The sequence below is a fragment of the Muntiacus reevesi genome, chromosome 14 (genome assembly GCF_963930625.1).
Source record: "Muntiacus reevesi chromosome 14, mMunRee1.1, whole genome shotgun sequence".
Classification (NCBI taxonomy): domain Eukaryota; kingdom Metazoa; phylum Chordata; class Mammalia; order Artiodactyla; family Cervidae; genus Muntiacus; species Muntiacus reevesi.
Genome location: NC_089262.1, coordinates 17,690,383 through 17,708,941, shown reverse-complemented (window position 1 = coordinate 17,708,941; position 18,559 = coordinate 17,690,383). Strand labels below are relative to the sequence as shown.

Genomic DNA, 18,559 nt, shown 5'->3' with positions numbered 1-18,559 from the left:
CAATACTTCAGGCTCATTAGTTGTGACTAATAAAGAAATAAAACAAAGTAATATCTAGATAACCATAGGAAATTCTGTGACAGGGACTGGAAAGGGGACTTACAGCTTCCTTATTCTCATTACAATAAAACCAGAGAATTGTTTTAGGGGTTGAAGTATCTCAACTTTAAATATAGTATAATATTGAAAATGCCACAGACTTAAGATGCAAACAAATTCTTAAAGAATTTGGGGTGCTAAAATGAAATGAAATTGCATCAGATCCAATGGATGAGAGAATCACTTTCACCCCCAGGGACCACATTGTGGATGGCATAAAGTCAGTCCTGTTTTCCCAACAAAGAAATGGTGGTTATGCAAATAAATGTAGATAACACTGTGGTGGTAAATAATTTTGCAGTATATAAATATACTAGATCAACACATGGTGCACTTTAAGTTTACATGTTTCATGTCAATTAGATCTCAGTAAAGTTGGAGAAAAAGTAGCTATAATTATAGCTAGTAGTCAAGGGGGGGAAGAAAGTTTAGTATTGAGACTAAAACAAAAAGATAAAAAATAAAGTCAAATCAAAAAATCTCCAATATCAGTGTTTGTGAGGCATAGCACTCTTCATGTGTGTGTGTGTGTGTGTGTGTATATATATACCCCAGATGACAAAGTTTCTAAAAAGATTATAATTCAAAGTAGCTTTAGCAAGATTGGAGAAGGAAATGGCAACCTGCTCCAGTATTCTTGCCTGGAAAATTCCATGAGCAGAGGAGCCGTGTGGGCTGCAGTCCATGGGGTTGCCAAACATTAGACACAATTGAGCACAGACACAGAGAGAAAGATAATAAACAAATAAGCACACTTTTTCAGGTGAGTATACACAACATGTTTAATACAATAGTGTTAACAATAGTTATGAAACACTCATATTTTCACACCCAAAATGCCTTTTATTAAAAAGAGATATGCTAATAAAATTTCCTTAGACTCCTTCATAAATTTATAATCATCTGGTGGTTGTTTAGTCGCTAAGTCATGTCCAACTCTTTCGACCCCATTGACTGTAGCCTGCTAGGCCCCTCTGTCTATGGGATCCTCTAGGCAAGAATACTGGATTGCATTGCTATTTCCTCCTCCAGGGGATTTTCCCAACCTAGGGATCAAACCTGGGTCTCCTGCATTGCAGGCAGATTTTTTACCAACTGAGTTACAAGGGAAGTCCCTATAATTATTTAGATGTATCAAAACAAACTAAAATTAAAAATTAAATTAAATTATTAAATGAAGGTGCATATATCTCAGTATTTGTTTAGTTCTTAAAAGTAAGGTTTTCTTGTTTCATTTTCTGTATGACATGATATTAGTTTGACTGTAACAAAATACCACTAGAGTGAGTGGGTTCAACAACAGAAGCACGTTGTCACACACTTCTTAGGGTGGAAGTCCAAGATCAAGGTGTTGACAGGGCTGGTTCCTTCTAAGAACTGTGTGGAAGGATCTGTTCCTTGGCTCTCCTTTAGCCTCTGGTGGTTGGCAAGCACTCTTTGGTGTTCCTTGGCTTGTAGATCATCATCTAATCTCTGTCATCATATTCACATGGTGCTACCTATTTGTGCATATCTGTGTCCAAATTCCGGAGAAGGCAATGGCACCCCACTTCAGTACTCTTGCCTGGAAAATCCCATGGATGGAGGAGCCTGGTAGGCTGCAGTCCACGGGGTTGCTAAGAGTCGGACATGACTGAACGACTTCATTGTCACTTCTCACTTTTATGCATTGGAGAAGGCAATGGCAACTCACTCCAGTGTTCTTGCCTGGAGAATCCCAGGGATGGGGGAGCCTGGTGGGCTGCCGTCTATGGGATTACACAGAGTCGGACACGACTGAAGTGACTTAGCAGTAGCAGTGTCCAAATTCCCACCTTTATAAGAACATTAGTCATATTGGATTAAAATCTGGATTACCTCTGTAAAAAAATCTATATTTAAATAAAGCCATACTCTGTGGGGAGAGGCAAAATTCAACCCACAGCTATCTGCCTTCTAGCCTCTCAACATCACTGTCTTTCTCACATGCAAAGTATATTTGTCTGATCTCAGCACCCCCAAGTATCTTAACTCACTCTAGCATCAACTTTAAGTTTAAAATTTCTTCTAAATATCAACTAAATCAGGTATGGGTGAGATTTAGGGTATGATTCATCATGAAGCAAAATTACTATCCATCTGTGAACCTGTGAAACCATATAACAAGTTATGTTTCCAAAATACAGTGATGGTACAGGCGTAGAGATGTTCTCATTCCAAAGGAGAGACATTGGAAGGTAAAAAGGGGATGGCAGATCTCAAGCGAGTCCAAAACCTGGCCAGTCAAATTCCATTAGAGTTTCAAGTTTGGGGATAGCCCTCCTTGGTTTGATGATGTTCTGCTTTCTGAGCTGACTGGAGGCAACTCAGCCCTCACAGACCTGGGCTTAGCCCCACCCCACCTATAACTTCCTCCTTGCTTGGTGGCCCATTCCCTATGGTTTTGATGCCCATCTGCCCTCTGAAATCCAAGGAGGTGGTTCTGCTCTCTAGAATCATGGCTCTACCCTCAGAGTAATTTTTCTTTTACTGGCTCTTTCCTCAAAGTCATTCTTCTTTCACTTCATTCCATCTTTGTCTCTGATAGTTCAGGTTGGCCATGTTTCTGCTTTTATAAAATTCTCTAAAGCTTGTTAGCCTCCCATGCAATTCACAGAACTCCAAGACACCCTACCAGAGGATCCTCCACAGATCATTCCTGAATAATTCTGCCTCTATCCTGCTGAGATGATTGATTGGATCATGTCTCACACACTTAATCTACTTAGCACATGATTGTCTTGCTACTTCCTGGACTCTTCATAAAGTGCATTCTCTGGATAAAAATAAATCTTTCAAATCATGAAATGCTACTCTCTTGTTGTTAAGGAGTTTCTTCTTGAATGTATATTTCTCCTCTTACATTCACTATAAACAGCAAGGAGAAGACCTCCATGCCTTCGACACTTTACTTAGAAATCTCAGTTAAATGTTCAAGTTATCCCCTTCCAGTCTACTTTTAGCCAACAATATGCAATTCAAGTAAGTCCTCTGTCACTTTATATCAAATTTGTTTTTTCCTCTAGTTTCCATATGTTTCTCATTTCCATCTGAGGTCTGTCAGAATAAATTTTAACATTCATATTTACTTTTTTTAAATTTTCCACTATGGTTTATTATAGGATATTGAATTCACATTCATATTTCTTTTTATGATTATATATGTATTTTCTTAGATGACAGAAGCTTTCCCAATAGCTCTCCTCTTTTCTTTCTGTTCTCTCACCAGAATCACCATTAGCATTCAGATTTCTACCAATAGTCTCTTCAAGGCAATCTAGACATTTCAGATCACACACCGCAGAGCTTTTTCAGCCTGTACTTAATATCCAGTTCCAAAGTAACATCCACATTTTTAAGTATTTGAGCAGTTGCAACCCCTCTTGCTGTTAAAATCTGCATTAATTTGCTAGAGCTGTCTCAACAAACTGCCACAAATCAGTTTGCATAAACAACAAAAATGCATTGTCTCACAGTGCTAGAGGTCAGAAATTAAAGATCAAGGTGTCAGTAAGATCAATTCCTTCTGAGAGCTGTGAGGAAGAATCTGTTGTCTGCTTCTCTCCTAGCTTCTGGTGGTTGGCTGTCAGTTTTAGCTTCCTGCTTAGTTTTAGCTTCCTGATTAGGCTGAGACTCCAGATTATTTGCTTTCTCTTGGTCCATCTGAATAGAAAGTAACCTTGAAAGAGAATTTTTTCACTTTATATATTTATTCTACAGATTTCTAACTAACTATGGTGATATGAGTCTTCCATATAAAATTTCTAGTTGCCTACATAACATTTAAATATTTACTTTTAACATTTTGCTGAAATTAATATTTTTATTAACATTCTTTCTTTCAATATCCCCATTTGCTGACTTTAACAATATGGCACTATCTTTACCTTCTTTCTACATCCTAACCCTTGCATTCACTGTCAAATTTTACAGGACTCTCTCTCTTTTTTTTTATTTTTATTGTTTTCTTTTCCATCATGTCATGTTCCCATTTAATTTATACCCAATAAACTCTTTGCTGCAATTGCTTTCTAAACCTCAATCTGTGTTCAGAACTTCAGGCTCCAATAATTCAAAAGGCTGGCTTGTATCTTTGTCATTGGGTGGCCTCAAATCTATCATCTATCACAAACCAAAGTTCCACATAAAAAATTCTTCAGGTTGACTTCATTTTTACTATCGATGTTACCTAACTCAAACTTAGAGTCATATAGAGTCTTCCATCTATCTCAAAACATAAATCATATACCACCAAGAATAATTGTTTCTTCTTAATATGCTATTCAAATATCAGCCTTATTTCTATACCCATGAATAAAATGCTAGTGTATGTGCTCTGTACTTTGGATATTTTAATATTCTCCTTATTTCTCTTCCTTCTTTGGTTTTACACCACCTCATTCTCTCCTAGCAGCAGCATAAAGTCATTTGACTTTTTTTTAAGTGGGCTGATGTATCAAATTTTTAAGTGGGCTGATGTATCAAAATATTAGATATCCAAATCCAAAGTGTTATACTCAAGAAATAAATTCTAGTTGGATGACAGGTGCCTATAAATAGGCACAATACTAATTATAAGTGCTAAAATAGAAGCACACATATGTCAATTATGAAAGTATGCAATTCAGAATTAGTTACTAGGGATTCAGAGTGAACCGCACGGTGGAGAAGGAAATAGATGAGTGGGAGTGCCACTGGTCTGAGAAGCACTTTCTGCTTCCTTGGTGGCTCAGAGGTTAAAGCGTCTGCCTGCAATGCAGGAGACCCGGGTTCGATCCCTGGGTTGGGAAGATCCCCTGGAGAAGGAAACGGCAACCCACTCCAGTACTCTTGCCTGGAAAATCCCATGGATGGAGGAACCTTGTAGGTTACAGTTCACGGGGTCACAAAGAGTTGGACACGACTGAGTGATAACACGTTAAACACTGGAAAAGTCAAGCGCAAATGAATTGTAACATTTGAGTAAGATCTTAGGATGGAGTTCCAACCCAATAAACCCATTGTAGCTTGAAAATACCACAAGTCTAAAAGGTACTTAGTACTCCTGAGCTTCTGAAAATGACAGCTTAGCCTAGCCTTCCTGAAACATGTTCAGAACACTTACCTTAGCCTACAGGTGGCAAAGTCATTTAACACAAAACCTATTTTATATTGGAGTGTTGATTATGTCATGTAATTTACTGAATAATATACTGAAAGTGAAGAACAGAACGGTCATATGGTTATAGACAGTTGAAACTTATTAGCTCTTTATACTCAGGGCTGTGTGGCTGACTGGGAGCTGAGGCTCACTGCTGCTGGCCAGCATCATGAGAGAATGTAGTGTCAGAGAATCCTATCTGGGAAGAGATCAAAATTCAAAACTCAAAGTGTGGATTCTACTGACTATGCCTCACTTTCATCATAAAGTTGAAAAATTATAAATCAAACCATCATAAGTCAGAGATCATGAGCATGTGGAAATTGAGAGTCAGGTGGTTGTCAAATAGTGAAAGAAAGTAGAGTCAGAATTGGCACATATCCCAGGTTATATAAAAGTTTAATGGAAATGTATGTTATCATAAGGGGAGATAAGTAGAGTGAGGACTGAAGTTAATAAATTTAACTTAATGTATCTCAAAAGGAGACTCCCAGTTTCAGCTGTGACATAGAAAGAAGTTGATATTTATCAGTCCCACATTTACCAAAAAAAAAAAAAAAAAGGCTTAAGAAATCAAAAATGAGTAACCTTTGTCAGACTCATTTAGAGAGCTGAGGTAACAGAACACTATTTTACCCTAATATCTGGAGAACCAGGTACATCCAGAGAGACACCGGTGAGATCTGTTTATTTGACACAGATGTTGCTCTATTTGGAGTACTTAAATGGTAATAGACAGTTGGCCTTTAAACAGGAAGGGGGTTAGGGAATTGCCACCCCTAGCTCAGTGGAAAACCTGAGCATAATTGTACAGTTAACCCTCTATATCCATGGTTCTGTAGCTGCAGATTCAACCAACTGTGGGTTGTGTAGCACTGTATTTGTATTGAAAAAAAAAAAAAAAAAAACATGTAAAATTGGACCCAGGCAATTCAAACCTTTGTTGTTCAAGGTCAACTGTATTTTAATTGGTAGAGGCTCAACCTGCACAAGCATGAGAGTGAGAAATACCTTGAAGCCCCAGATTTAAAGAAACCTACACTTTCATGATATATATCCTGGGAAACACAACAACATTTTGTGGTGAAAATGAGAGAATAAAACTTTTGTGGGTCTGATTGGAAGAGTAATTTCTGTGGAAGAGTAATTATTGTGAAGTATGGTCTGAGTTTTCACTAGAATCAAGTCATACTCTCTAGGTAAAAATATTTTACCAGAAATGTATCATTGTAGAGTTAAGGAATTTTCTCTCACACCAGCCCTATCTGACCTTCCTGTCTCTTCCAAGAGGGAAAAATAAACAGCCAAGCAAAGTCTAGTTATAAAGAAATAATAGGAAAATGCTGCAGTCAGGGAAGTAAGTTGGAGACAACAGGATAAAAATCTTAAGTTACTGAAGAAACTATCATGAAGGACACAACCTGGAGAATAGGCTTAATAAACAACTGAGATTTAGTTGGAGGGTTATAAAACACTCCCTCTTCTGCACACCTAACCACACACCAGTGTGACTTGACAGTAATCAACATGGCTAAGACCGAAGGGCCTGCGAGACACAGACTCTCTGATGAGCAGGGCTTGCAGAGCTGCGGAGTGCTTAATCCGATTCTTGCGACCCCATAGACTGCAGCCCACAAGGCTCCTCCCTCCATGTAATTTTCCAGGAAAGAATACTGAAGTGGGTTGCCATTTCCTCCTTCAGAAACTTCCTGCCTCTGTAGTTAAATAGCAAATACTTCCATGGTAGATTACAAAGCATGACAAAAGTCAAGAAAAGCACCACCTGAATAGACCGCAATCAGAAATAGATTGAAATAGAAAACGGAATTTAGACTCTCCAGACCAGTTATTTAAAAATAAGCGATGATTGATATGTTAAAGGCTGTAATGAAAAAAGTAGAAAAAATGTACCAACATGTGGGTAATACAAGCAGAGAAATGGAAATTCTAAAAATGAATCAAAAGAAAATTGAAAATATTATAACAGAAATAAAGACCACTTGATTAGGCATGACCAAGCAATCAGGAGCTGGAAGATAAATCAGGAGAAACTTTTCAAACTGACATGTAAAGAGAAAAATAAGAGAAAGTACAAGAAATGTGAGAGAGTATGAGAAGGTGCAGCATTAGTGTAATTGGAAGTGCAGAAGAAGTAAAAGAAAAAAACGTAATTTGTGAAGCAATCGTGGGTGAGGACTTTCCAAAATTAATGGCAGATAGAAAAAAAAAATAAAGTATAAGGCTTTAAAATTCTATAGGTGATGAAATTATCCTTCAAAAGTGAATGCAAAATACTTTCTCAGGTAAATAAAAAGTGGGAAAAAAAAAATGTTGTCAGAATACCAGCTATTGCAGGAAAAGTTGAAAGTTTTCCAGACAGAGGGAAATCATATACCTAAGAAAACTGGATCCACATAAAAGGGGAAGATCATTAGAAGAGGAATAAATGAGAGTCAAACTTTGTTTTTCATTTTTATTTTATTTAAAAAATAGTGGTTGGTAGTATTTCATTATGGTAGTTCAAGCAGACTAAGACAGCTTTTGGCTATAACTCTCTGTTCTATTACTTTTGTGCTTGCTTTAGGATCCTGGTATACATTTTTAACTTATCACTGTATATTTCAAGTGACAGTACACTAATTTCTTGATTGTATAAGAATCTGACAATAGGCATTCCACTTACCCCTTCTTACACTTTATGCTATTATCTGTACAGAGTTTACAAGTCATGTTACAAGGTATAGACACCACTGTTACTGCTTTTATTTAAACAATTCAATTATTTCTGTTAAAAATAATTCTGGACTCTTAGAAAACATAATGGTTGGAATAAAGCATTAATAGTAATTAGGTAATTATAGAATGTGTGTGCATACTCAATTGCTCAGTTGTCCTCCACTCTTTCCAACCCTGAGAACTGTAGCCCACCAGGCGCCTGTGCCCATGGAGTTTCCAGGTAAGAATACTGTAGTAGGTTGCCGTTTCCTATGAGAGAGAAATGACCGAGAGCAATCTCGTGAGAGATGGGAAGGATGAGCTTTGCAATAAATTAACTGTAGGACACTCGAACAAATGGGGTTAGCCAAAATGTTTGTTCAGGATTTTCCATATCATCTTTCAGGAAAATGCAAAGGAACTTTTGTGATTAACCTGATATATACTGCTGTTTGAAAGTGGGCTTTATTAAAATTTCTAATTAAATGTAGGCTCTAAGCTACAAATTTATTGACATTCACCCATTGATGATTCTTTCTGAATCTCTGATCCTGGGTCTGCCCATTCAAAAATGTTAAATAGCTTCTCAATTATTAAATTAAGTGGAAATACACCAATACCTACCTGTGGTGGTGAATTTCATGGTCAGTTCAGCCAGGCAATGGTGGCCATTGGTCTGACTGCACCTTGAAATTTTATTTTAAAAGGGTTAATAACTCAGTCAGTTGTTATTACTCAGTAGTTTAGTGGTAAGTTGCAACACCAAAGCCTGTAAGGTTCCTTCATCCATAGAATTCTCCAGGCAAGAATACTGGAGTGAGTTCAATTCAGTCACTCAGTCGTGTGCAACTCTCTGTGACCCCATGGACTGCTGCATGCCAGGCCTCCCTGTCCATCACCAACTCCTGGAGTTTACTCAAACTCATGTCCATTGAGTTGGTGATGCCATCCAACCATCTCATCCCCTGTCATTTCCTTGTCCTCCTGCCGTCAATCTTTCCCAGCATCTGGGTCTTTTCAAATGAGTCAGCTGTTTGCATCAGGTGGTCAAAGTATTGGAGTTTCAACTTCAACATCAGTCCTTCCAATGAATATTCAGGACTGATTTCCTCTAGGATGGACTGGTTGGATCTCCTTGCAGTCCAAGGGACTCTCAAGAGTCTTCTCCAACACCACAGTTCAAAAGCATCAATTCTTTGGTGCTCAGTTTTCTTTCTCACGTCTATAAATGACTACTGGAAAAACCATAGCCTTCGCTAGATGGACCTTTGTTGACAAAGTAATTTGTCTGCTATTTAATATGCTGTGTAGTTTGATCATAAGTTTCCTTCCAAGGAGCAATCATCTTTTAATTTCATGGCTGCATTCCCCATCTGCAGTGATTTTGGAGCCCAAAATAATAAAGTCAGCCACTGTTTCCACTGTTTCCCCATCTATTTGCCATGAAGTAATGGAACTGGATGCCATGATCTTAGTTTTCTGAATGTTGAGCTTTAAGCCAACTTTTTCACTCTCCTCTCACTTTCATCAAGAGGTGCTTTAGATCTTCTTCACTTTCTACCATAATGGTGGTGTCATCTACATATCTGAGGCTATTGATATTTCTCCCAGCAATCTTGATTCCAGCTTGTGCTTCCTCCAGCCCAGCATTTCTCATGATGTACTCTGCGTATAAGTTAAAAATATGCAGCCTTGACATACTCCTTTTCCTATTTGGAACCAGTCTGTTGTTCCATGTCCAGTTCTAACTGTTGCTTCCTGATGCATACAGATTTTTCAGGAGGCAGGTCAGGTGTTCTGGTATTCCCATCTCTTTCAGAATTTTCCACATTTTGTGTGATCCACACAGTCAAAGGCTTTGGCATAGTCAATAAAGCAGAAATAGATGCTTTTCTGGAACTCTCTTGCTTTTTTGAATCCAACAGATGTTAGCAATTTGATTTCTGGTTCCTCAGTCTTTTCTATAACCAGATTGAACATCTGTTAATTCATAGTTCATGTACTGTTGAAGCCTGGGCTTGGAGAAATTTGAGGATTACTTTACTAGCATGTGAGATGAGTGCAATTGTGCGGTAGTTTGAGCATTCTTTGGCATGTTGGAGTGAATGGCCATTCCCTCCTCCAGGGAGTTTTTCCAATCAAGGAATTGAAGCTGAGTCCCCTGCCTTGAAGGCAGATTATTTACCATCTGAGCCACCAAGGAAAGTGAAATTTGAAAAGTGAAAGCAAAAGTTGCTCTGTCATGTCTGACTCTTTGCGACCCAGGAATTCTCCAGGCCAGAATATTTATTGAGTGGGTAGCCATTCCCTTCTCCAGGGGATCCTCAGGAGCCAGGAATCAAACCGGGCTTTCCTGCATTGCAGGCAGATTCTTTACAAACTGAGCTATGAGGGAAGCCCATTTTAAATGAAATGAACTTTTAAGTCACTAGACTTTGTGTTAAGCACTGAGTTTCATAATGTTGGTGAGACTATTCTAACCAGTTGAAAACCTTAATAGGAAAAAAAAAAAAAAAAATGAGGTCCTCTAAAGAGAGAATCCTGCCTCCAAACTGCCTTTGAACTAGAGCTGCAGCATCAATTTCCCTCTGGGTGCATATCTTGTCATCCCACCCTGAAGATGTCAGACTTGGCAGCCCCATAACTGTATGGGTCAATTCTTTAAATAAATTCTCTCTTCTCTCTCTAGCTTTCACTCTCACTCTTGCTCTTGCTCTCGACACACATACACACAAAAATACACACACAGAGTGTTGGCTCTGTTTTATCTGGAAAGCTCTGACTTTCACAGTTCATGTCCAGGTATTTTCACATAGATACCTAGGATTCTCTCAAATTTTATTAATTGCATTTCTCAAACACATCCAATGATAAGAATGTTATTTTCACTAAATCCATATTTCAGCACACTTACCACTAAGACTAGCTCTCTATATTGTCATTTTTCAAGATGCATCTAAAATATTATCTATTTCTGTGCTTTTAAGGATTCATCCCCCCATACTGTATTACCTAGTATGCAATTTTCTTGTCCTTTCAATTCTTCAAAGCACTGTATATTCTGTGATGTATTATAAATGTTATAGTTATCTTTCTATCATTAAACTTTGCTGGTCATATGGAAGATATAAAAAGTTTCCAACTGTATCATGTCTTTTCAAGATTCTGCTCATAAAAGACATATTTCACATACATTCACAGTTCTTTAACCAAAGAAACTTACATGTCCTAACCTATATAAAACCTCACCCATACTTCTTGTATATAATAATTTCCCTATTAATTTACCTGAATAATTTTCATATAGTATGTTGCTATAATGCTGTCAATTATTAGTCACTGAACATAGCTTGAGATAGGAAGTATAATGTGTGATTTTGTTCTGTATATTCTTAGATCATGCAACCAAAAGGCAGAAATTAGGGAGACCCTTGAAAGAGACTGAAAAGAGCAAATTAAAGTCAATAGATGTATTAGTTTACTGTGGCAGCTATAACAATTTACCAAAGATAGGGTGGCTTAAGATAATAGAAATTTGTTCTCTCATAGTTTTGAAGATCAGAAATATGAAATTATTATTGGTTTGAAACCAAGGTGTTGGCAGAGTCAGACTCCCTCTCTCTAGCAGTGAATGTGTTCCTTGCCTCTTCCAGCTTCTCATGGCTGTGGACATTCCCTGGCTTGTGGCTATATCAATCCAGTCTTCAGGGTCAGCTTTCTCAAATCTCTCTTTTTCTCTGTGCACATCTAAATCCAGCTCTCTTCATTTTATAAGGATACATGTGATTGTGTTTGGGACCCTTCTATATTATCTGGGATAATCTCTTAATCTCAAAATCCTTAATCATCTGCAATAATTATCTCCTCTTTTTTTAAAAAAAAATATGAATTACAATTCACCATTTTCAGAGATATATTTTGGGGAACATTTTTTTTTCAGCCTATTGAGTCATTCTCTTTTTTTCTTATTTCTGTTTAATATATGGTTCTCGCTCCCTCTCTTGTTCTCACTCTCAGTTCTCAGCCTTGCTCTCACTGAGTGTGTGTGTGTGTGTGTGTGTGTGTGTGTGTGTGTGTGTGTGTGTAAGTGTGTGCATGTGCATGTATGAGCCAATCTCTTCTACTTCTTTATCCACATAATGAAGCAAAACTGAATAGCAGCTACTCCTTTTTCAAGTCACATGTGCTTCAAGACATATGGAGAATGTTACTGAATTCCAAATACAGATATTCACATTGTGAACATAGAGGATCTTATACTTTTAGCATTTCTCAAGAGTCTGCTCATCACATCACTTCATCAACCACACAGGTGATTTGGATTCACAGTCATGGAGGGAGTAAACTTTGGTCACCAATTAGCTCCTGGCATGTGTTCTATATGCTATCAGAGTACTCACATAAACACTCAAGGTTCGTAGAAAAGGTGGTGGTAGTTTAGTCACTAAGTTGTATCCAACTTTGCAACTCCATGTCATATAGTCTGCTAGACTTCTCTGTCCATGGGAGTTACCAAGCAAGGATACTGGAGTGGGTTGCATTTCCTTCTCCAGGGGTCTTTCCAACCCAGGGATCCAACCCACATCTGCATTACAGGCAAATTCTTTACCACTGAACCACCCCAGAGAAGCTCATGGTTAAAGAGTCTGCTCATGGTTGAATCAACTATGAACATATGGTTGTTTTCAAACATGACCATGAGATGTTTTCCCTTACAGAGAATCAATTCTGATGGAAGGGTTAATGGTCATAAGTGGACAGCATTCTGAAAACTGTCTACTACATTTGCATTGAGTGTGCTGCCCTGGGGTGAAAATACTACTGTTTTCAGTAAATATTGTCAAACGTCTTAGCTTTTAGCAGGGCTGGTGCACTGGGATGACTCTGAGGGATGAGACGGAGAGGGAGATGGGAGTGGGGTCCAGGATGGGGGACACATGTACACCCATGGTGGATTCACGTCAATGTATGGCAAAAACCTCTACAATATTATAAAGTAATTAGCCTCCAATTAAATAAATTAATTTTTAAAAAGATAAGATTTATTATCTAAAATGTTATTGTTTTCTTAACTTTTCTTAAGTCAGTACAGAAATGTAATAGCAATCACTAAGAAAACTTAGTAATACTATTTCTAAAATATCACTCCTTGCAGGCCCACATTTTGTTCTTGTAAGTTGGTTAGGGTGCTAAGCTGAGAAACTCAGCTGTTCCTGTAACTAGAGCATTTTGACTCATCTCTGAAATAGAGTGGATGGACAATGAATTTCCCCTGGAGGTGTTGTAAAAGATATTCATCAATAGTGGTGGTCCATTTATTGATTTATACCAAGGAGACAAGTCAGAACTCTGCAGCATGGTAGCAATAGGCTCAGTGGTAGCCCAAATCTGGGTGGTTTACTACACAGTATTTTATACACCCTGGAGAAATTCGATTTTAAACTTCTACTGTGTACATTTCTTTTCTGATAGAATTCCTTTGTAGTTTAGAAACATTTTAGCCAGGTTTTCTTAAAAATAATAGCACTATATTTTTATATACTGTCTTAAAAGGACTTTTATTTTTTATTTTCACAATACCTTTGGGAGATGAATGGGTGAGTCATTATTACAGATGAAGGAAACTGAGACTGAGGGAGATGAAAAGGTTTTTACTGGAGTAACAGAGTGATGCTGAAATGTCTTCCAAGGAGAAGGAAGGACATCTCTATTTTCCACTAAAAATAATAGAGTGAGTTGGCATCGGTCTTGGAGTAGCCTGTTGGGAGATTGTGATTATAACTGGGAGCCGAGGACAATCTCTCCTCCCCAAGGACCTGGAATATCCAGAGATCAATTTTAGGTTAGAATGGCAAGGTCAGATCTGACCTGGGTCACTGTCATTGTGCAAGTCTAGGAAGGGAGTGACTAAAAAGGAATTACTGTATTGAGGTTGAAAGCAAGAGTCCTCAGTATCCAGAGGAATTGAAGGTGATTGATGGGAGTGGTTTTTGTGAAGGGGAATTCAGCACAATGATCAGTGTGAAGTTTCTGCTCCAAGAGCCATGAAAGATACATTTTTTTTTTCCTGGTAGATTTGAAAAAATACTACTCAAGGCATGTGTGTTCATGCAGTAATCTTTTTTCCTAAGGAAAGAGCCATATAGAAACTTTAAATGAAGACACTCTGTAAGCAATTACAGAATAAAACAGATGTAAAATTTGAGAACCTATTTTTGTTTTTGCTCCTCCAAATGAAACAGGAAGATGTAAGAATCAAATTGTAGAAAAACCAGCCAGAACCCACTCAAACATATATTCTATATATAATATGAATATATTAGAGCATATGAACATTTTTATTCAAAATAAAACATAATGTAGGAATAGAAAATCACCAAGACAACTTAAGAAAGAGTAGACACAATTTTAAGAGAAGGGCTGTATCAATACACATACATCTAGAGTTGTATAATTGAGCCAGTACTTCATTTTTAGTTACATTTACTCTTAGAGTTTTTCCCGAATAGAAATTTCCCTCCTTGGCTGAGGCAATGTATGGCAAAAACCACTACAATATTGTAAAGTAATTAGCCTCCAACTAATATAAATAAATGAAAAAAAAAAAAAAAAAGAAATTTCCCTCTTCACTGAAAATGGATTAAAAACTGTCTGGCACACTCTTGTGCTGTAGGCCAGTAGGGGTATGTGTGTACGTGTGGTGGAGTGCGGGAGAGGGCATGGATTTTTGTTTATTTATTGTGTGTGTGTGTAAACCTTTATTGCTATATTTGCTAACATTAAATTCATGATAACTCACTTAATAGAATATATATAAAGTGTTACAAACCATGTTCCTCTTGTTAATCCAACCTTTAACCCCAGATTTTGTGTTGAAATTTTCCACATGCCCATATGATCATTAGGCACCTGTCTTTTATCCAGTTACCATTACAAACAGAATTACATCTCTAATATTTCGAACGTAAAGTGCCTCTTTCTTAAGTCTTGTACCAAACTCTTCTGCCTTAGGATCAATGCCTTTTTTTTCTAATAATTCACTGCATATTTATTGGGCACTATCTATGTGGGCTTCCCTGGTGGCTCAGGGGTAAAGAGCATGCCTGCCAATGTAGGAGACTCAGATTCAATCCCTGGGTCAGGAAGACCCCCTGAAGAAAGGAATGGCAACCCACTTCCAGTGTATCTGGAAAATCCCGTGGACAGAGGAGCCTGGCGGGCTACAGTCCGTGGGGTCACAACGTTAGGACACTGCTTAGCTACTGAGCAAGCCCACGCAAGCACCCGTGCGGCAGGTGCCTTCATAGGTCCTTGAGATACATCAGTAAGCAAAACGGACACAAATCCCTTCCTGCACAGGAAGTACAGTCTAGCATGTGTGTGTGTGTGTGTGTGTGTGTGCGCGCGCGCGCGCACGCGTGTGCATACACGCATAGATGCTTCAGTTGTGTCTGACTCTCTGCGACCCCCTGGACTATGCCCTGCCAGGCACCTTTGTCCATGGGATTCTCCAGGCAAGAATAATGAAGTGGGTGGCCATTCCCTTCTCCGGGGGATCTTCCTGACCCATGGATCAAATCCGGGCCCCCTGCATTGCAGGCGGATTCTTCACCGACTGAGCCATGAGGGAAGCCTGCCCTTTAACACACTTTCACCAAAACACAACTTGACCTTGCATGTTTTTGTTACCAGATGAAGCTTTCATCTTTGTAGAGAGATGACTTAGCAAAGAGTGAAATGTATGGGTACAGCTGAGCCCTAAAAGAGACCAAGGATTTAGGATTTTTTTTCCCCCTGAATGTGATCTCTTCTAATCCTCAGAGCAACTGTAACTTTCACCGAGGAGCCTGCTATTCAAGGTGATTTTGCACAGCTTGTATCAGATGTAACTGAGTTAAGGCCCCTGTTTCCTGCCTTAAATCTGGTTTCCTCAGATGGAAAGACCCGCTGTGGTTGTTTGTAGCACAATTCTTCTTTTTCTTAGCTTACAAACAAGCACCTCAAAGATATTGATCTACTTTTCTATATCAATGTAAGATACTCTATCTTACACATTTCCTGTCAGGCAAGTAACAGAAGTATACATGCTCCCTCTCAGCAAATAAAAATTCTTCTTCTTTGTCATGACTGGATTCTTCTTCCTCCTCTTTCTCAAATATCCTCCGTCACTTCTGGAGGTTCTCTGAGGTCTCATCCAAGAACACTCTGGTTTGTCCCTCAGAGAGGCTGCACTCTTTATGTTTTCACATAATAATAATATATATATAAATGAAAGCAGATTCTTTACCAGCTGAGCCACAAGGGAAGCCCAAGAATACTGGAGTGGGTAGCCTATCCCTTCTCCAGTGAATCTTCTTGACCCAGGAATCAAACCAGTGTCTCCTGCATTGCAGGCGGATTCTTTACCAGCTGAGCTATTAGGGAAACCTATATATATACAGGTTGTTGAGTGTTGTTAATTATGTATTGTCCACTTTAAAAAAATGGACAATGTGAGAGTTGTGAGTTTAGTTTTATTTGGGGCAAAATGAGGACTGCAGTCCAGGATACAGCACCTCTGATAGTCTGATCAACTGCTCCAAAGAGGCTGGGGGGACAGTCAGTATATAAGTGATTTTGGTGAAAGGGGAGTATGTGCAATCATGGACATATTTTTTCTCAGGAGCTTTCTGCTAGTCACAAGGAGCAGTCTTCACCATGAAGGATTTTAGTGTTTTTATAGATATGAGGAGATGCAAGAATTGCGCTCATAAAATTGGCTCCTGCAGATTTCTATCTGGAGACCTGTTCTGCCAGTTTCCCCCCAAGCTCTCCGCCCTGCACTCCTTTCAGCGGTGTTGAAAGTCAGCATCTGCAGCAGCATATGATTTGATCCTTGTGGAAGTGGATGGCAAGTACCCATGGCCAGTGCCAGTTTACAGCTGAGAGTACACATTTCTGTTCCTCTAAGTGATTTTCAGTATTGGTTTGCAAACTCTCTGAGGGAATATATAGTCTAATCTGAATTTAGCACATCAACCTGCACAGTCTGGTGCCTAAATGGGAGCTCAAAATATGTCCTCGACAATTCTCTCTTGGGTAGTTCTTCCCATCCTATCCGTATTGTCTAGATCCCTAAGAAGCAGACAACAAGATGCAGTTAAACGTGCAAGAGACTTGGGAGTGGAAATATATGTAAGGGCTAGTGTCTATTTGAGGTGCTGTCTCCCAGGCTGAAGTCTTCATTTGACTGCAAATAAAACAACTTAAAACACTTAACAGTGTGCATTCTTTTAAGTCGACAATACACAAGTAACAACACCCAGAATGATATAAATAAATTTATTCATTATTTTACATGAAAATTTAAAACATAAAGGATGCGCTGCTAGAGCTATGTGGGACTCATCTCCTGAGAAACAGACTGAAACCCTGTGAAAAAGAGAAGGAAGCTCTTCAATTCTGAGTTTCAGCAAAGTTGTCAGGAACCAGAGTTGCCTTCAGGAACAGATAGTCTCAGTGCCCTGGAGTCCTTGAGCATGAGCTGGCCACAGACCATAAGAAGCACATCTTCCATCATCATCCACAGAGATGTAGCAGCTGGAATTGTTGGCCAATGAAATCCCTCACAGCAGAAGTCCTGGGAGGCATGTTGTCCAGACTGATGCAGAACCCTGGAAGTATCTCTTTTCACTCTTAACTACATCTTGTGTGTTCCTTACATATGCATATTCTTTATATACTTGCATCCCATGGGCTTCCCTGGTGGCTGAGAAGATAAAGAATCCTCCTGCAATGCAGGAGACTGGGTTCAACCCCTGGTTGGGAAGATCCCTCGGAAGAAGAAATGGCAATGCACTAAAGTATTCTTGCCTGCGAAATCCCATGGACAGAGGAGCCTGTCAGGCTCTAGTCCATGGGGTACAAGAGGACCTGACTGAGTGACTAACACTCACTCATCCCATGTGTATCCCTTACACTTACCTATTTTGTGGCAGTACAAAAGGCTGTTGGCGCCACATATTTTTTTTTAAATAAAGTATTTGAAATTCTGTAAATATATCAAAATGAATATGAATACTAAATGAATTTATATATTTAAACATATAAGCACAGATATGTTCTTACATACAAATTTCAGTAGCCCATCATTTAAAAATGTTAAAGAAGAAAATAAAATATTCTGCAATGATTAGAGAGAGAGTAGTATATGTAATAATTTCCACAGGTAAATACTTTATGGTATAGAAATAAATGTTCTCAGACATATTATAGGAAATAAGTACCTTTCATTCATATAGGTTTAAATAATTGTCTGGATAGTCTCACAAGGCATAATGTGCTTTTAAAATAGTCCAACAATTGCATTTTATATCAACTTTATACGTTACATCATTTAATATCTTCAGTAGAATCTCTGAAAACTATTAATAGTAGTAGGGAAACTCATTATACATTGAGGCATTAAATGATAATTGATAATTAAGTAAATAGCAATTAATGTTAAGCAGCCACATAGGGAAACTACTGGTATAAAATAAGCACACTTGTGGAACTCAAAAATTCCCTTATTTTAGGAATTTTAATAGTTTCTCTCAGTTTAGGTGA

The 18,559-nt window shown here is 38.4% G+C and overlaps 1 non-coding gene across 1 annotated transcript; it reads left to right on the top strand.

Annotated features, from left to right (window-relative positions):
• The first annotated feature begins 4,835 nt into the window (after positions 1–4,835).
• Positions 4,836–4,907, top strand: TRNAC-GCA (transfer RNA cysteine (anticodon GCA)). The gene has a single exon. It is a non-coding gene; the product is annotated as a tRNA-Cys (tRNA).
• The last annotated feature ends 13,652 nt before the right edge of the window (positions 4,908–18,559 follow it).